Raw genomic sequence first — 21,811 nt, 5'->3', positions numbered from 1 at the left:
CAGTCAGCCCTAAATAGACATAAAAGCGCACTTCACATGTCACCTTAATGCAAAGAGTTTAGTTTCTCAAGCTCGTATACATGAACTAAAAGCTATTTTCATACTACTGTCCTTTGATATAATCTTATGCAGTGAAAGTTGGTTCAAAGTCAAACAGCAGGCTAAGAATCTGGAATTACCTGGCTACTGCCTTCTGAGGAATGAGAGACTTGGCAAAGGGAGAGGTGGGGTCTCTGCTTTGTCTCTTTGTGCTTGATACCTCAAATTATCTGTCAGTCTCCTCAACCGTATGAGCAAAAATCTGAGTACATGTTCATAGAGATACAGGTCTCTACTGTGAAATGCTTAGTAGGTGCTGTATACAAGCCACCTAAAGCTCACCGTCTGAATGACTTAGAGACAGATCTTAACAGAACCTATGTACAAACATGTTATAATGATGGGAGACTTCAATACAAACCTTGTAGATTCAGATCCTTCCAAAACCACCCACCTATTGAACATGTTTCTGGCATGCGGTATGGCGATCCTCCTACTTTCTCCCACTCACCACACTAAAACTTCACACACACTACTGAACGCAATAGTAACGAACAACCCTGACAGAGTATTACATCATGGCCAGATATCTCCTCCCGGACTGTCAGCCCATGACATTATCTTTATGTCTTACGCACTGCAATACCCCAAACATAAACCTAAATATGTGACTTACAGAGACTATAGCCATATTGACATCGAAAAATTATTGAAAGACGCTATTTCGATGCTGTGGCAGGAGATAACTCATACAACTAACATTGACAACATGGTCAACCCTTTCAATAACATGATGTTTCACATTTTTTACAAACATGCCCCTCTATGAACAGCACGCATCTTTAAAAGACTCCTCCGTGGATAAAAAATATTAGAAGTAATGATGGCCAAGCGGGATGCAGCTCATAGGAAATATAAACATTACCCGACAGAGGAAAACTTTACTACAAATGACTATGTATTAAAACGGCTGATACAGTAAGAAACGCTCGACTATCGTACGCCCATGACCTTATAAAACCTCACGTAAGACCCGGTACCTTATGGAAGTCAATCCGACAATTCGGACTAAATAAACCGAACATGGTAGACGATTTGGAGTTTTCTGTTGATGAATTCAATAATCACTTAATGTCTTCCTATGTTCAGTTAAACGAAGAAGCAAAAGAAAATCTTTTGAGTGCGAATTACAACCCACTACGCATAGGCAGAGACAAATTTTATTGTAGTTATGTCTCACCTCTGCAAGTGAAAGCGCTTTTCTTGCAAATTAAAACTAAATCCACACGGGTGGACAACATATGCATTATAATGATAAAGAAAATTATCGACACCATTATTCCAGTATTGACATTCATATACAACTTCTTCCTTCAAAACAGTGTATTTCCAACTGTCTGTAAAATGACCCTGGTACATCCTTTACAAAAAACAAAATCTCCTAGACTAAACAGTGACTACAGACCTATTAATATACTGTCTATAACAGCCAAAGGACTCGAACACATTGTGCATAATCAAATCACGAATTATCTCAACGACCACGACATACTAGACCCACACTAGTCAGCTTTCCGACGAAATCACAGTACATGTACTACCTTACTAAGCGTGAGTGATGAGGCTACTGATGAGCAAAAGCTGACAATTCTAGTATTGTTGGACTTCAGCAAAGCATTTTGCTCTGTAGACCATGAGTTGCTCCTATCCAAACTTTATCGCCTAGGGTTCTCCTACAGTACTCTGAAATGGATGGGAGCCTATTTACGCGAACGTCACCAAAGTATCGTCAATCAGGGTACCTTTTCTTCGTGGCAATATGTAAAAACAGGTGTAACACAAGGGCCAACCCTAGCTCCCTTGCCACTTTCTGTCTATATCAATGACTTAGCTAAACAGCTGACTCATTGTAAATGTCACATTTTTGCTGGCAACGTACAATTGTATATCCATGCAAAACCAACGGACGTTTCGGAAGCAATCGAGGAAATTAGCATGGATCTAGTACGCCCTCCTCGTGGCATTGCCCCATGGGTTAGCATTGGGAGCACTCTACACCCAGGGTCTTGATGGGTTCTTTTATTGTTGTGGGGCTGTTTCATACTATCACAGGACTTTGTATGTGGCTCAGCTAGCTAATATGTTCCGGTGAATAGAAATCGCATCAACGGTGGAAAATTGGATTCGGAATCCTATCAGGCGGCTTATTATCAAATTTCTATATTAAAGTTTCTAAGCCAATCGCCGTTATGTTTGCATCACCTATTTTCATAATTTATGACATGCTTGTAACAATCGAGACCTTGTCTTGAATTAAAATTGATTATACCAAATATGATCTTGGAATTTGAATTAATTTCATAAGTAACGCCATGTATATCTATTTTATAATGAAAAGATGGAGATATTCTGGATCGGATTATATTTATTAATATAAATGATCCTACTAGTTAAGACGAAACCAAAGTATAACCCAGATTTCAAATATTACTGAAAAACAAATTGGTAATGACATAAAACGGCTGTCGTAATTTAATTAATTTATACCCGATTCAACATAATGCAGTGATTTCAAATTGATAATTCCTCATTTTATAATAGCTATTTGAAATTCCAAACCTAAATCTATATTTATTCAATAACATGCCTAAACCTGGACAATTACCATTATGACCGTGTTCTTTCTTTTACTCCAGAAGTTTTAGGTATTCTTATTCCTTCAGTTTTGATTTGATGTCTGATTTTCAATAGGAGAATCTCGTTCATGTCAAATTCAGCTGATAATAATGTCTTTTTATATGTGATGCCTAACCTAATTAAAATAAAAAATTATCACCACCTTAACTAACTCGTACGTCCTGATGAGGTTCGCCTCAACGCGACAATAATTACACGTCCATCCTCACGCATACCTTCGAGGATCATGTTACCTTAACGCTAATGCATAAAATAAATAATCAAAGATAATATACGTAAGGACAAGAATATATACACTCAAATGTTAATAAAACCACATACGACATCTCTACTACATCTACTAAACTACCATGTCCATGAAGTAAACATCTAACTTATTAATATCACGTCATATATCCTCGAAGCTGTACGCGTGGTAAGCCTTATGCACGCCTCAAACACGTCGCCGTCATACCGACTAAAAACCCTAATGATTGACATAAATTTTGAATATGACATCCGAAACGTAACGATAATCGATAGGACAATTGTGACCGACATCACATCGCAATTAATAATTATCTGCCTTACCATCTTACCCTACACTTACATATCAACATTACGATCCCAGCATTCAATCATATAAGAGTATTATAACCTTAACATCATCATATACCAGGGCATTACAATTTCAGCATTAGCTTATATACGAGTGTTACACCTCCTTTTGCTTTATCTAACTTCACACTGGCATAACGCAATTAAATAATACGTTCTATGTAGCGACATCAAGATAAATCTTCATTGTCACCTCCCATCTTATTAAATAATCCACACAGCACAGCACTTTTCATTATTTCAACCACTAAATTTTATGTAAGCTAACCCACACATCAGTGGCATATCACGATATCATCCCCATGTTTTATTATTCATCATCATAATAACTATTACCACCACAAGCACTTAATACACTTGAATTATTCATTAACACAATGACCACCATCATCGCAGGTACTTAATATATTTGACACTCACACCATCATCATTGTCATTATTATTATTATCTCACGTTGATTCACACTAGTGTCATTACTCACAACATTACTACATTTGTGTCACTTACCTGCATTACCAAGGTTAGCTTCGCGATAAATATGCTGATTCTATGTTAATGTTGTTACATATACATAGGCTCGTGTCTTCCAGTAATTACGGCACTACAACATAATATAAGCGATGTCGAAGTCATCCACTAACATAACCATTCATTCACTCGCATGGTATCGTATCATTTCGAATGCCGAGTCGCCAAACGCATATGAGAATTCCTATATACCAAATAACATAATATCACGCCGCTCGAGGTGTAATTACTATTACGTTTTGGCAAACTACTTCAGAACATGTACTACATATACATTACTACCTACATTAAAGAAACTAGTAACTCAAATAAAATACAGATGCATGTTGCATCAAATAAAGTACACACAGTAAAAAGACATCATTATAATGGAAAGCAGTTACTGACTTGAATGGGCAGGGTTATATGAATCACTGGCTTAGGTTATCCATCCCGTTAACCACTCTATCATCTCAGCTGGACCTACTCGTACATGATTTAGCACTCCATATTCTCCTGTGAATTAGTACTTCTTGAATACATTTCTGACAACATCATTTTAGACTCATGCAGATTACACCTGAAAAAGTTTAATATTAGTTCTTTGACAACACACAGAGCCACTAGTAAATCAATTACGCATACACTTCTGATTATATGAAGTTATTTACGATGCAGACAATCTCTATTATATATCGTATTGCTCCTTCTGTAATGGCTTGGCCTTTATACAATCATAAGCATATCACCGTTATTTTAGGCCAGGTGCATTCGCTTAACTGCATATACATATCCCCTAATAACTTCCTTTTGCATACAATTTCTAATTTTTACGTATCATTTCCATACTACCATCACATTGACATTAATAATGAACAAGAATACTTTTGACGTTTTACACAAGCCATAGAATAACAAAATTAGATACTAGATGTGAAACTCTATCTTAGGTGTTTACTTACATCAACTGACACCTAGATGTCGCTACCGTTCTTATTAACAAATATCGATATTTTATACTCCGTAACATTACCCTATGTGTTCAATCTTTGGTTTCGTCTTGTTTTCATACATTCTACATTTTACATTTGATTTAATTCTAACAATATTTACACATATATACACGTTTTCTCCGCTTAGAGATGAAAGTAAAGTCCTTTCTTCACAATCACTTCATTGCGTATTCCACATTTATAAACCAGTCCTCGTCTAAACTGCTCCGGCGCCATGTTTCCGGACCTCGTGCTAGTTGGTTTTGTTTGCGCTGTAGCATATGTCACGCATGAATACGGCACACTAGAAGCCATAAGGTAATGATCTTCCCAGCATGGACTTATTTTAAACCCAAAACATCCCAAACCATAGCAGTTGCCCACTCAAGACTTATTTCCACTAATTACTGCATGTCCACTCCTCATGTATGACTTCAAAAGCAAGCTTTACTCTAAAAAGTCTCGGAGTGGTCATTGAACAGCACTTCTCGTGGACGGATCAGACAATATCTGTGAGTAGACGATTTTTCGCGATGCTGCACCTATTGAACAATTTCAAATTTACTTTCCCCATTCAGTTTAAGGAATAAACTAGTTGAAACCCTCGTTCTTCCAATATTCGATTATGGTGACGTAGTTTACAAAGGCATGAAAACCGAGCTTCGGGATAAACTACGATGTGCACAGAATGCCTGTGTAAGATTTATATTTAATCTGAAATTTTCAGATCATTTTACCCAGTCTTATGTCGACCTCGGATGGCTACGCCTTGAAGACATACGCAAGCTGCATACCCTAACTTCATTGCATCAAATCCTTACCTTACAATCCCCATCTTACTTGTATGAACAATTTCATAGCCTTTCTGAACACCATGATAAAAACACCAGAGCGCTGAGCTCGACATTGCTCGCTATTCCTAAGCAAAAATCATTTACCTACAATAATTCCTTCACTGTTGTGGCCAGCCGTGAATGGAAATTCCTTCTGCAGGAGGTCACAGGGATATCAAACCGAGGAAGATTTAAAAGTGTGTGCTAAAAATATCTCTATGAAACGAGCTTGTAGAGCGACAGATTTCCTCCTATTCACCTTCTTCTCCTCATCCTGGCCTTTCCTCCTCCTCTTCTTCTTCTTCTCCTTATATCATTCATCAGTAGTGTTAGAGAGTACTCAGCTGTGGCTCCCTGCATAGTTAACCTTATCCCGATCCTCATTTTGTAATGTTTTTCGCCAACAATAAAAACACGAAAACTGTAACATTTGTTTGTGGGTTGGATTCTCCAAATTATTATTATTATTATTATTATTATTATTATTATTATTATTATTATTATTATTATTATTATAATTATTATTATTATTATTATTAGTGTGTGTTTTTTATGGTACTTAATAATTGAATAGCCGAGCTGAGTAGCTCAAACGGTTAAGGCGCTAGCCTTCTAACCCCAACTTGGCAGATTTTATTCTAGCTCAGCCCAGTGGTACTTGAAAGTGTTCAAATACGTCCGCCTTGTTTCGTTAGATTTACTGGCACATGAAGGAAAGCTTGCAGGACTAAATTCTGGCACATTGGCATCTTGAAAAATTGTTTAAAGCGGGGATTGAAATTTCTGCACTTAGCAAATTCATTGCGGAGCTGAGTAGCTCAAGAGGTTAAAGTGCTGACCTTATGTTTCTTATTGTGCGTGAACGTTGACTATTCAGCATGAAAGCAGTTTTGTTCTTCAAAATTATTATTGCAAACTTTTCAAACTTTCGAGTGTAGTTCGTAAGACGTAAAGAGAATATTATTATTGCGCCCCCCCACCCCCGTGAAAGGAACTCGAATTTGATGTGTTTCAATTAAACAAACAAGCTTTTAATGTACAGTCCTTTAATTACCATTCTTGTTTCTTGCCAATGTAAAGAAGCCACTGGTTCGATTCCTAGTCTGGTCGGTGATTTTTAATTTCTTTTAGCTCGATGGTTGTGTGTATTGAATCCTTTAGCTATTATGATAGTCAACAGTCCAAGGGAAAGTGTGCTGAATTTGATTACCAGGTGGCCTGGGGATTTTTTAATTGCTCCCTGCTCTAATGTTAGGTGCCATGTGATGTAAACATTTCAGCAGGGAATTACACAACTCCAGGTTTCAAATCTGCAGCCCACAGTTCGATGCGCGAACAATAAACTTTGTATTTCATGTCACAGCAAATATTTCCAAGTCTAATCAGAATATTCCTACAATCAATTTCATTTTAGCTGAGGCGTACATGTGTCACGACCTTACTTAATACAAAATTTGTTGCATTCTCTTTCCACATTCAGTTAACATAGTTTGTGCCAATCGTTCACACTTAGTCTTCAGTGAAAGAAAAGCTTGTCATCGACTCCGGGTCAGGTTGAGGTCTTTCAACATTTTTTCTTCCTATGAACTTAAGACCTTTAGTTCTGAGTCGAAGTTGGCTCCAGGTTTGAGAACCCAAATCAGCGATTGTTTTCTTTGCTCAGAATTAGAAGTTTGAATTTTTGGAGTTAGATATTTGAATAGCACTTCAGCTTTGGGTCCAAACGTGCTCCATGTTCAAATCCTAGTATTGTTAGTGATTTTTCCTTTGAATCTTGTAACTTTAAACTAGGTGCTTCAGTGAAACACATAAGCTGTTAATGTACAGTCATTTAGTTAGCATGCTTGTTCGCTTCCCAAGTAAATGAGTCCCGGCTTCAAATCCTAGTCGGCTCGGCGAAATTTTCATTTCTTGTAGCTCAAAAGTTGGGTGCTTCTGAACTTAACACACAATAATTTAGTTACTATGGTAGACAGCAGTCCAACGGAAAGATTGCTGAGTTATATTTCCAGTCGGTGTGGGGATTTTTTTAATTTCACGCAGCTCAAATGTTAGGTGTTTAGAATTAAATAGAAACTTTCAGCGTGCAGTCATTTACTTAGCATGATACTCAGCAGTCCCAGTCACATGTAGTGAACATTTTTTTGATGTTATGAACGCTTAAGTTTTAATCTCTTAAGTGATATCAACAGTATTATATTTCTAGAATTCTAGAAAATGGTTTTCCGTGGTTTCCCATTTTCACACCAGGCAAATGCTGGGGCTGTACCTTAATAAAGGCCACGGCCGCTTCCTTCCCACTCCTAGCTCTTTCCTGTCCCATCGTCGCCATGAGACCTATCTGTGTCGGTGCGACGTAAAACAACTAGCAAAAAAAAAGAATTCTGGAATAATTCTAAAATTCAAATTTCTGAGCTCGAATTGTTACAATAAACATTTAGAGTTCCAAACACTAAAAACCAGCAGTACATTACGCAACAACATCTGTGACTCTGCAGCCGCTCAGCTTGAGGACCTTGAAATAGCTTTATAGAGGTTTGTCCCTATGAATAGTGCACATGTGTTAAACCTTTCACCATCTCCACAGTCCCATACCATCATCTTGTTCCACATTCAGATCTGAGCCCTAGACCATACCTCATTCCCTTTTGCCCTTTAGTTTGTAGCCCTTTTGGCCTTTTGCAGTCACTCAGCTCCATGACCTGATGTCACCTTTCCGCGTTATGCCCCGATGAATAAAGCACATGTATTAAGCTTTACACCATCTGTCTTGTCTTATTAAAATAATGTGAATGGCCGCCATGCACTACGAAGCTCAGCTCCTAAAGCCCATGCACCATGTCTCATCTTGTCTAGTTACGTTAAGCCTGGGGTTGAATGTCAAACTCGAGTCTGTAACGCCCTTGTAAAGTTAAGCCGGGCAGCAAATCCGTGCTTGATAGCTTAAGCCAGCACTCTTGGACATCAAACTTGAGTCTGTAAAGCTAATGACTTTGTAAGGTTAAGCCTAGGGTTGAGTCCATGGCCTGTGATGTTAGGCCTCGAGTCGAATCCATGCATTTTAGGTTAAGTTTGCATTCTTGGCTAAGCCCTACTTTTCAAATACCCCCACCCTCCAAAAGTTAGGTCATGTGACGTTAATCATTTTAGTTAGGCATGATTATTACATTACGTGTGTTCTTCATCATTTATTCAACATTCTAGAACTTATGTCTCTCTCGCTATAAGAATCATGATCGAATAACTAGAAGAATGATCACTTTAGCACATTAAGATGATTTGTCAATCCATCTTCCCACATTATAGAAGATAGCCTAATAATGGTTTAATATTTGCATTAATTAGATACGTTTCCTTAATTAGACAAGCTTGCTGTTGTTGAGTGAGCACAGAGAGTGATTTATTACCTTAAACTGTGCTGTTCGCTTCATATGCTCAATAATATACTCTCCATAATGCAATATTGGTTGCTACTTCCTCACTGTTCATAAGTATGAGCTATCATTCCATTCTGTCACTTAAGAAGGCTAGGCTACTTCCATTGAGCACTAACCGCCTTCTTAAATAGAGCATCGTATGTTATTAAAGCCTATTATTAACACTCCTTCATTTACATCCACGTTCATTACTTTTAACATAACTTACCTTTATATCATAAGTTTAGTTCCTAATGTACATAAGTAACATTTGGGTGACAATTTATACTTCATTGATGAAATTATGCAAGATGAGGTGTAATATTATGTAAAAAATTCACAAAGGAATGCACCGTATCTATCCCTGTTAGTGTTTTAGGTTCTAAGTTAAACAAATTGGTCTGTGATTTTTAACACTTAATTGTTAGTGCACTACGTTGTTAATGAAATTCAAGTAATAGAACTATTACAATATCAACACATTTCAACTCTTAGAAGTACACCCATCTTCATAAACAACAGAATACCTTGAAAGACTAGAGGTAGGAAGTTCATATTCACAGGACATGTTCGTTAGTATTTTCTGCAGAAACGATTAGCATTTTAGTACCCCAGGTTCGGCATGTGCCCCGTTGCCTAGTAGGCGCTGAGTCCTCCAGGGGCACTGATAACTTATTCCATGTGTGATGGCATCAACACGTATAAGGCACAGATGGGGTCCTGGGTTATAGTCATCCATGCTGCATTCACCTGGCTCCACAGTTCATCTTTGGTGGTTGGCATTGGGTCAGAGCTCCACACCCGTCCTTTCACCATATCTCACACATTTTCAATTAGCGCCAAGTCCGATGATCAGGTGGGCCAGGGCAACAGTCTGACATTCTGTGACTACAAGAAAGCACGTGTTCATGCAGCGACATGTGGTCGCGCATTGACCTGCTGAAATAAGGCGTCTGGGGTGTTGTGCAGAAAGGGTGTGGCTAAGTTAGCAGGATGCCACTCACGTAGGTCAAACTGGTAACATTGACCTGGACACACACCAACTCTGATTTGTGGTTGTACCCAATAGCACCCCACACCATAACGCCATTAGTTGGCGCTGTATGTCTTGTGTGAAAGCAGTCATTGTGATGCCTCTCCCCCTGTCTGCGGCGACCCAAAATGCGGCCATCATTTTCAAACAGAAAGGACCTGGATTCGTCCGAAAACACTATCTGCTGCCATTCCTGTCCCCAGTGACGTCGTTTCATACATCATTGCAGTCTAGCATGTTTATGCACATTGGTCAAAGTTAGGCGGAGAAGTGGAAGACGCGCTGGTAACCCATATCGTAATCAACGGGAACGGATTGTCACTCCTGGTAGTGAACGATGTGTTCCACTGTTCCACTGTTGCGCCAGAGCCGAGGAAGACGCAAATCTGTGCTGCAATGCCATCCGGATGAGGTGTCGATCTTCACTGGTTGGTGTGACCGGACCCATCTCGTTGTGATCTACGGCCTTCTATGAACGTTCTGTACACAACCGCTGCACTGCCGACACACTTCGCACACAAGCTGCAGTTTACCAGATAGATGTATCACGTTCTCTCATGCCAATAATTCGCCTTCTTTCAAACTCACTAACTTGACAATACTTTTCTTGCATACGTCTGCGAGGCATCAGGCACGTCTGCTCAAGTCACGCTGATCCATTACCTTTGGTTTATAGTGACAACGAGAGCCGCAGGCACAATTTACGAGTCCGTGGTTGTGCGCAGGGATATCGATGTGGACCTTGAACCTGAGGATCGGCATGTTTCAAATGCTAATCGTTTCTTCAGAACATACTAATGCATATGTCCTGTGAATATGAACTTCCTATTCCTAGTCTTTCAAGGTGCTCTGGATTTTATGGACATGAGTGTATTTCAATCATTCACAAAATTTACCAACACCAATAAGTAGATGAGAAGCGGTAAGAATCTGTAACAACACAAAATAATAGAAGATATTATTTCAAGAATGAAGTCCTTCTGAAAAGGAAATTAATATTAAAAAGGTTCTCTACCTTTTATTATGGAAGTTGATTAAGTCCTGGCTGGCAACGTCTCACGATTGGTCCCTTTAGCACCCTTTAGGGTGTTGTGGGATCTCCCCTTTTAGTGGCACATTCCGGAAGTAATATCCCTTGCAAGGTGCACCATGATGAAAGTAGAGATTCCTCTTGCAAGCAGCATGATGATTCCCCTTGTTCATTGTCTTGCAGGCTTCTTGTAACAGTAGGCTTCCACTCACACACATATACACATACTGACACATACTGAAACTAAAATGGCACATTAATATGTGTTCCAACCATGCCTATTTAAATGTCAGTCGACAGGTAACTTGCGGGTTCAGATGATTTGCACACCACATGTGTTCTGGAATTAATATTGTAGTGGTTATGTCGCGCAGAAGACGAAATATTGTGTTCCCTTTCTAAGACATGACGGCTAATAAACGACGTTTGGCATTGAATATCTTGTCGAATTATAGTGGGAAAGCGAAGTGAAGTGTGCTTTAAAGTAGAGCAGTATGAAAACAGTAGAGTAAAATCTGAGTAAGTTGAGCGTCGGTTTCACACTGATTTTATCAGTCCTCAGTCTAGAAGGTTTGATTAGTAGGAAACCAATCATACATTTCTTCACGTCTTCTTATAGTATCATGGTTCAAAACTGGTCTTGTGAAGAATTCTGAAAACTTGCCGGGCGGTGTTAGCCTTGAAAATTTTAACTGTTCATATCTGTCGCATGTTTACCTCCTGACCAATAAGAAAATAGGGACGGGTCGCCACACGACCATGCAGCTATGAGCTTAGAGGCGAATTTCTCCAAGGTTATCAGATCTTGGCCTTCACCAGAGCTGTTATAAATGACCCATTGACCGAATTAAATTAAGATTTTGCGGCAATCTCAATTTTAACTCCAATTATGCCATTTTCGGGTGCAGTGTGTTGTAGATGAAAGATTTATTTCCACAGTATATACTGCTGTATTAATTATACAGAAGTATTAAAAGTGCATTATTTTGATTTATTGATGCCTTGTTGAATTAGTAAAATTGGTTTGCAGAAATCCTGTGTGTGGTGTGAAAATCGCACTTTCAGTATAGATTGTTGTGTAGAACTTTAAGGTGAAATTATCTGTAGACTTGTACAGTGCTTACGCAGTGTCATTCTACATTATTAACAGTTAACTTCTCTGAGATGCCCAGCTGTGGATTTGACCATTGATTTCAGACACGGAATTTATGTATTGAAATCAACTAAATGGTGCTTTGTCTGGGGTTCATCGACTGACTGCAAAGTTTGTTAGTGTGTTTTACATACGTGATAGTGTTGTCTTCCGTGGCTGAGTTTTTTTTAAATATGATGTTTCCACTAAATTCTTAAGTTTAGTTATGAACAAGACGGCAGCCATCTTGTTATAGTTTCTTGTTTGTGTTGATTGTAAAATTTCTCCTTGACCTTTTCGAAAAGTATACTATATTAGTTAACACCACCTAGGTGTACTTTACACCAACTAAGGAACGGTAGCCATGTTTTGTTAGTATTCATACGTCGTGTATTTCCAGTATGTTATTCAACGTTAAAGTTATTCTTTGTTATTATGCGTGTCAGACAGAAAACAATTGCCTGGCGTCTGTGTGGGAAATAAGGTGACGTTATATTCCAACGAGCTAGAAAGAGTTCTAACTCGTTGTTATATTCATTGAATCACTTCTCTGTGAGATATGTCATTTGAGGATTCACGGAGTTTACGCTGGCATTTCTGATATGGAAGTTTAAGTTCTTACTAGCGCTGCTGACTCGTGGTTGTGTTCATCGTGCGAATTAATAAAACTGTCCTATCTGCGATAAATTCGGTAAAGGTACGAAAGGTCTTCGTATTTTTGTTTCCCTCTTCTTGCCATCTTTAACTCTCTTTAAATATCCCACTATAATACGTTCAACTCATGGTTTGCATTTACAAGACGAAATAATTTGCACATCCCTACTTTCTGATATATTCTACAGTTTCATAGTAATAATGTCTATGGGCCTAATAAATTATCATCATTGACAAATATAATCTGTAACTATATTATCGAGGTTATACATCCTGTACTATGGCTGCAAATGACACCAATAAGAGTACCACTGATAACAAAACACAATGTCAATTTTGCGGGCAAATGTATAAAGGCCTTAAGATACATATAAGTAAATCACACCCAGAGCAATACAGAGCCTGCTTGTTGAATCCATCTATGACTACACCTAGCCAGTCTAAAATTCCACCTTCAGATCCTATTCCTATTTCTAGTAAAAATGGTCAGTCAACGAAGTTGGAAACAACCTCTGATCAAAGAGAGCAAAAAAATAAACCTTACCACGACGAACTGAGTAAATGGCTAGATATTTTTCAGCATGAACTGAGTGATGCTGAATTCAATGAACAAGTCACTAATTTTGTAAACTTCCTTGCCACAGCTACAGACCTACTGCCAGGTCCAAAGAGTCCAGTTACTAGATATATTGAAGCTCGTAAACGTGGCACTTGCAAAAATAACAACCGACAGTATAAAACCTCCAGTAACCCACAGAGATCCTCAAGAATTATCGTGAACGTCGGAAGGCTAAATTCGAGTATGAAGTGACTCAATATGAATATTTTTACCAAAGGAGGAAAGCAATTAGAAAAATTTTAAGTGGCAAAAGAACTAATAATTTGAAACTAGAGAAAGATGTTGTTGAAGGATATTTTAGGAACAGATTTGAAACTCCTAATGATTGCATGAGAGACTCCTATATCGATTATACGAATGAAACCTTAGATGATACAATTTCAATATCTCAAGAGTTAGTTTTCTCTATTATCAAGAGCATAGCAATTGACACTAGCCCAGGTCCGGATAAGGTTTTATTGAAATCTGTTTATGATCCACTTGCTGCTAATATTTTAGCCCATATCATCAGAAGAATATTTGAAAGTGGGTTCATTCCTGAGGTTCTTAAGGCTGCGAGAACTGTTCTTATACATAAAGGCGGTGAAGAGAATGATCTGTCCAAATGAAGACCGATTAGTATTTGCTCCATTATTCGGCGCATATTAAGTAAGATCCTTGATAAAATTGTAAGGGAATACATCCCTTTGAACCAGTTCCAAAGAGGTTTTGTCATGAGCCCTGGCTCTTTCATTAACGTGAATATTGTTGATGGCATTTTACGAACAGCTGTTATGAAAAAGATTTCAGGCTGCGTAGTATTCCTCGACATCAGCAAAGCGTTCGATAGTATTGGACACAATCACTTAAAGGCGACAATAGAGAACTCTATACTACCCAGATCCATTAAGAAGTTACTAGTCAACCTTCTCACAGAAAAAACAACACAAGTTCAAACTGCTCGTGGTCATACAGATAAGATAAACATCAAATGTGGAGTGATGCAAGGAGATCCCATTTCACCTTTCTTATTTAACTGGGGTATAAACCACATCCTTGATGAACTCACAGACATCAAAGTATCAGAAATGTATGGTTTTCAATTGAGTCCTAACACTGTACCTTTAACATCCCTATGCTTTGCCGACGATCTGGTGATCATAGCTAAAGATCAAGCAGCAGCTTCAATCCTAGTCACTTCTGTCATAAATCTGCTTCAAGAAATAGGTTTGCATATAAATGCAAACAAATCAAATGCCATTATTATAGAAAATGGTAAACTTCATTCTGACGATATCGTGACGGTCTTTGGAAACATTAGAAGTATAAATGATAGTGAAGAAATAAAATATTTAGGGGCAACTTTCAGACAGACTTTAGTCTTCAATGAACATCAGGTACTTGAAAAATTGAAAGCTAACTTAGATCAGATTACCAGGACTCACTTACTCCAACCGCATCAAAAATTGACTGTAATAAATCAGTTTATTGGCCCTACACTGATATACCCCTTCCAGACTGTTTCGGTTGAGAAAATTCCCAAATCAAGTCTGTTAAAAGCCGACAACATGATCAGAAGCGCACTTAAAGAAATTCCACAACTTCCGGGTGACGCACCGACAAGTATGATATATTCGAGCCACAAATGTAAAGGGTTAGCACTAATGCGCGCTACTTGGGAAGCGTACCTTCAACAGCTAAACATCAATCTTAAGCTAGAAGCTGTGAATTATTCGCACGTAAATGCTGTTCGAAATTTCACAGCAATAAAAACTCGCTGCCTATCTGAACTTCAACTCAATGAAGAGACATCAACGAAATCTGTTAGACAACTGCGCGATATACTTACAACACGCGAATTTGAAGCTTGGTGTGCATATCCACAAAAAGGAAGAGGTGTTGAGTTATTTGCTCAAGTTCCTGCTGCTAATTCTTGGGTTACCAGAAGAGATGGTTTAACTTGTTCGGAATGGAGGGAGATGTTGAAGATGACAGCGATGGTTGCACCAGTACGTACTCTGCCGGGACGTTCTACCAGCACAGGCCACTGCAGACACTGCAGTGAGTATGAAACCTTACCACATGTGCTGGGGAGTTGCCCTCAAGGAGAACTGCTTAGGATCAAACGCCATAACATCATCAGAAACCTGATTGCTAATGCTCTTCGTCTCCAAAATCTAGAAGTGTACGAAGAAGTCCAACGCCTCGCCGAAGGAGGCAGCACTCGCAGGATTGATATTATAGCAATTGACAGTCGGAGGAACGAAGCAGAAATTATTGATCCTACGGTACGCTTTGAATCTTCAGCCTCTCAGCCGACTGACGTAGACAATGAGAAAAAGGATATCTATAATCCAACCATCCCTTTCTTTCTTGAGTCGTATAACCTTAAAAAAATTACGGTGACTGGACTTTTCTTTGGCGCGAGGGGAACAATTCCCAAATCTTTCGTCACATGGCGACAAAAATATAAACTAGCGAGAAGCCTACAAGATGAGATAGTCGTCTCACTCATCAAGTACTCCGTTTCGATTCTTCGTCACCATTTATATGGAGTTCATGCCATTTAACATTGTTAATTGTAACCTATCATTTTTTAAACATTAATCTTTTTATCTTCTCTCAAAATTGTTATTGTGTATTATTCTGTGTCTTATGGCAAATCTAGGGTGTCCTGGATCAGACTAAATAAATAAATAAATAATGATAATCATTACATAATGATAATCATTACATTTACTATTTCTTAATTGATATTTCACCCATTTGTCATTGAAATGTGTTTGATCCAACCCAGTCTCCTCATTTTGGAGATAAATTGACCCGTGAGTATTTCTCTATGCCCAGATACCTTTGATGCATGATTCCCGTTTACAGCATATACCCTGCAATTTACTAGTATTTTCGTACACTTCTCTGAGTATTAGCTTCCAAATATTCCATGCGATAATTCTGGACGTCGGTTTATCTTCACATAAATTTGTACTTTGTTTCTTAATATGGATAGATCTGTGTTGATGTAGGACAGTCAAAGTTCATAGAACTATTGTGATAAACCTTTTTCTTGATTGTTGTCTCTTTTCCTTTGTCCCTCAGTGAGAGACTTTGCTTTTTGTATCGTTGGAAGATGAGGCAGTTTAAAGAACTCATTATCAACTGGCTGACAAGCTTATTCAGTGCCAGAGTTGACTCTGGCTCTGTTCCCAGTCATTGGGCTGTAAACATCCTTGTGCCTATTTTTGAGCAAAATGACGATTCAGCAGAATGTGCAAATTACCATCCAAATTGCACCCAATTGTACATGATATGATCTTTTAGAGTAGCCTTCATTATTGACTGGGTGAAATCGCCGGCATTATTGCTATACAATGTATCTTCATTAAGGGTGTTGGAACAACTCATGCAATTTTCACTGCCAGAATGCCAATTGAAAAGCACTGAGAGCACCAGCCGGCAGTGTACATTGTCTTCCTTGATACTGGAATTACTTTCAGCCGTGTTAATACGGCTTGTTGCTGTGTACGGTGTTGAATGTTGACAGATTTAGAAAGGTATGAAGTAGCAATTACACAGCATGAGAATGTGTATACTTCATTAGTCGATGGGCATCGCAGCCGTCACTCGTGACGCATAGGATATGTCACCAATGGTTTGGTCATGTCCTTTTGCAGTACCTGACGCAGTTGACAATTTCACCTAATCCTTTGAAATTACTTTACAATATCCACTATACGGAACATTGAATGTAATACACAAAAATTTAAAACTAGAAATGCTGCTGGGATGGGTAAAATTTCTGGGCATATACGAAAGTCAGTTCTTTGAGATATTGATTAGAGTATGTATGAAACAGCTATACCAGATGAATGAATACTTAGTATAATAGCACTCTGTGTATAGAGAAAATGTGCTAAACTTAGGGCTAGTAATTACACAATAGTCGTCTTGACTTGTGTTGCATGCAAGCTCTTGGAATACATTCTTTCTGATTATGTTATACACATTTAAGAAATTACCAACTGGCTCGATAGAAGGTAGTTCAGATTTAGGAAACATTATTCCACTGAAGCTCATCTTGTGGATTCCAGCATGATATAGCAGATATATTAGATTCAGGAAGTCAAATGTATCACGATTGACATATCCAAGGATTTTCTTAGGGTAGATCTCGGGAAACTACTGACAAAAAATTAGTGCGTTCGGGATAGATAAAGATATGGCCAAATTATTAAACATTAAAAATTCGAGAATTGAACAGATAAGATGTTACCAATTTTAAAGTTGATGACATTAGTACTTTCATGAGCGACTTGATTAGACTGGGCATACCCTCAAACAGTATTTTACACTGACTCTTTAAATCGTCATCATGACACCAGATCTGACCGAGCTTCTCAATCAAGCCAATTTCAGTCGTTATACTTTATTGGACTTTTCTTTGCTATTTTCTAAGGATATTCTATGGGGTTCATGTCTGGACTGTTTCTAGGCTTTGTTCTTGCATAAAAATCTTATCTTGCATAAAAATAAATTCACTTTGGCCGAATTACTCTTGCACCTGAGCTACCAAACGGGTTCTTAATACTATACTGTTCACGTCTCATAGTTCCTTCTACAATATATAATCGTCCACAGCCATACCAAGAAAACACACTGCAGACCACCACTAAAGTTGGATGCTTCACTCAATCTGGATGGAATACTTCTCCTTATCTTCTGACATATTGACTTGTCTCTTCCATGACAGGAAATACCGATTCGTCACTAAAGCAAACCTGAAATAAATAAAACAAATAAGCCTAGCATTAAATGCAATAAGCTGTATGGTTTAAAAGAAGAATTTCATACATATACTGTGCTGTACGGTTACATCACTTAGATTGGGTTATAATGGAATAATGAATGATAATTTAGGAATTACAGTAATTGTCATGGACTTGCCTGTTTCCATTCATCAGATGACCAATTCTGGAGAGTCGTGGCACACTGGAACCTCTTTACAGCCATAGCAGGAGTAAACTTCGCTATGCCTTGAGGTCATCTTGCTTTCATTCCAGCATTAAACAGCTCTCGCCTCAGAGTCCTGGTTAATACAAATGACCCATACTCTTCTAATTTCTTACGTAAATCCAAACTAGTAACCTTGCGGTTGTTTACTGACAAATTAATCAGTTTTGCTTCCTCCTCGGGGTTGGTTTCTTCTTCTGCACACAGTTTCCAACACGTTGTTGACATTTTGTCTTGGGCCGATGACCTTCGAGGTTAGGCCCCTTAAAACAACAAGCATATCATCATCACATTTTGTCTTCCCGTTATCTTCACATTTTAAAATTCTACTTACAGATAGCTGTGGTATTTGCAATCTAGAATCTATTTCTTGTTGTGATTGACGTTTCTCAAGAAGTAGCTCTCTGACAATGCCTTTCTTGGCGAAAGGTCTCTTCATCTCCCCATAACCTCAAATTTTGACAGTTCTCTAGAACCACTCTTAAGAAATATCAACTGAACTCCTGAATAGTATCAATAATACATGTAATTTACAGAATGCACAGTCTTAATAATAGGTCACATTATTTACTTCCAAACAGCAACAATATGCAGGTAATAAAGATAAACAACAGAACATGTTCACTAACAAAAATGACACAAAACCATGTGAATAATGAAATTACATCGTGGTTCTCACTGTAGCCACTGTATGAAAAACATACAATAGTGTGGACCAGGATATCCCAAGTGGAAACTTTGTCTCCAAACAAGTTCAAGGATTAGGCTATAAAGGTCGATAGTTTACATAAAGGTAGAAATATAACTTTTACCATTAAAATTTGGCCACGTCTGGTGTATTTCTACAAAATAGGACTCAGAGCATTAGAGTAGGTGAAGCTTTATTTGATCCTGTAACAATTATGGGATTGGGTCCCACAGGGCAGTATTATGAGACCTTTATTTTCTGATATATTAAACAATATGAATAATGAACTGAAAAAGGTGATGAGGCTCTGTGTATTAAATAAGTTTCAGGATTATGAGTAACTGAAAAAGACCATGACAATATTGTAAGATGGACATCGGGCAATGCTATATTTGTAAACATGGTGAAAAGTCAGTTTCTTTGTTTCACATATAGAAAGAGTCCTCTCCGGTTTTATTATTGTATTGATGGGTGAAATTTCTTCATGGGGATCTCTGTAAGTACCTAGCTATCCATAATAAGGATATAGCTTCTTTATGGTAATCATTTAAACATATTGAAAATAAAATTTACAGATCTCTTAATATGATTATGAGGTTATATAGGGGTTGTAATGGAGAGGGCATATAAATCTCCAGCAAAGCCACAATGAGAGTGTGAGACCATCACCAGTATTACTTGAGTAGAGAACAGGAAATCATCCACAGAAATATATCCATTTAATGCAGGTGATTTCTAACAAAAGAGTTGTGTTACAGAGATGTTGCAAAGTTTCAGCTGAGGAGACTTGGAGAAAGGAGACAAGTTGTTTGATTAAGCAGTATATTCTGAGATGTCATTGGAGAGATGGCTTGGAATGACATTAGTTGATGAATACATTTAAGTCATGTTCTTTAACTGTAGGAAAGGTCACAACATGAAGATAAGTTTGAATTCAAGGGGACAAATTTTGGCAAATGTTCACTTATAGGAAAATGATTTAGTGATTGAAATAATATGTTTCATATATTTCCACAATCTTTTTCTATATAAACAACCAACAGCCCTAATTGCTGTTGTTTGATTGATTCATTGATTGATTCATTCATTGATTGGGACATTAACTGATTTATGCTTTTGGTCTTAATGTGATGTACAGATGGGGGATGATGGATATTTCTATGCTTATGATTTAAGCATTGTCCACTTGTTGGGAAAGTGGTAGGAGTACTGTGGGATTATTTGATATTACAGTGAAGTGTTTTTGGAAAGAAAGTATATAGGAACATGGAAATGAACAAAGAGGTGACAAGTCAACTCATATGTAGGAAGATGGGAACAGGGCAGTATGAATATAAGAGGATGAAGAAAATGGCTAGTCATTGTGGAATTAGGGATCAACAGAAAGAGAAACAGAAGCAAGGAATGGTATTGGGTAATGATTCGGAGATACTGCTTACTATTATTTATTTTCCTAAAATTGTACATGTTCACATATATGGAAGTACCTCCATCCATACATGTATGTGTACATATACTCTGCTGAATATTCACAAATATGTAGGTGATTTTAAATTTACAAATTTGCAATGTTCCTCCCTTTCTATGCTACTGTGTTTACTGCTGTCCATCAGTGTGTTCCTTTTCATGTTCTTATATCTCATCAATTGTTTGAAAAGCAGTGCCAAAGGGACTCAGGTTAAAACACAGCAGGTCATTGTGCAAGTTAGGTTCCAAAAAGGGTAAAAAATTAAATAAGTAAATGCAATGTAAATTTTAACCTAATAGAATTTGTTTAGTATAATTTGAAGTAGTTACACAAGTGGTATGTGTGTTGATTATGTTTGTAAAACAGAAAACATTATGAGTAAGAGTTTGTAAATTCTATACATTTATTAAGGATGAGCTGTGTGCTTAATAGAAAAAAATAGCAAAAATTGTAGAATACTGTTTTTAGGAAATTGTCTTCTTCTCTGTCCTTTTAAAATTTAGTGCTTGATAATAATGTATTTTTGTGTACCATTTACCACCAAGATAGACACCTCTCTTGCATTTAATGGGATTTTCATTTGATTGTTCCTTTCCATTATATATTTTTTAAATGGGGGATAAATTAATTATATTCTTCTTGTGCCACTATGAAATTTATTTTCTCAGCTGTTTCTATTTTAGGCCTATATATTTTTATTCCTTACTTCTTTATTCTACTTGTCTTATTTCTTACTGACAGCCTTCCGAAGATACTAAGGAGGAAATATTCATAGAGGAACAAACTGATGAAAAGCTGTTGCCATACATCAAAGAAGAAACAAAGTACGTACACTACAAGTTTTATACAATATGGAATATGTTGTACCTATTCACAGTTGTGTTCAGTAGTGGTTGGTTTATCTCCAAAAGTGGCCATGTTCATCAGTTCAATCCTGTTTTTACAAGGTTACATTTAAACACTAATATCTGAAAATTCTATTGGTTAAAATTATCAAAAATATTCAGGAACTTTAAGGTCATATTTAATGTTCCATCATGTACTCGTAGTTTTATTCAATATATATCTACAAAAAGAATCTCTGGTAAAGCTAGATATTTTTGAAGTGTATTTGTTTAC

The 21,811-nt window shown here is 37.5% G+C and overlaps 1 long non-coding RNA gene across 1 annotated transcript in view; it reads left to right on the top strand.

Moving 5' to 3' along the window:
* Nucleotides 1-21,488, top strand: part of LOC137503112 (uncharacterized) — a 30,584-nt gene extending 9,096 nt beyond the window's left edge. The window contains exon 3 of the long non-coding RNA XR_011019056.1: nt 21,434-21,488. This is a non-coding gene — a long non-coding RNA (uncharacterized lncRNA). The remainder of the gene's footprint in view (nt 1-21,433) is intronic.
* Nucleotides 21,489-21,811: the final 323 nt, after the last annotated feature.

This window comes from Anabrus simplex, chromosome X (genome assembly GCF_040414725.1).
Source record: "Anabrus simplex isolate iqAnaSimp1 chromosome X, ASM4041472v1, whole genome shotgun sequence".
NCBI lineage: Eukaryota > Metazoa > Arthropoda > Insecta > Orthoptera > Tettigoniidae > Anabrus > Anabrus simplex.
Note: the sequence above shows the minus strand (reverse complement) of the source record. Positions and strands in the feature narration are given on the sequence as shown.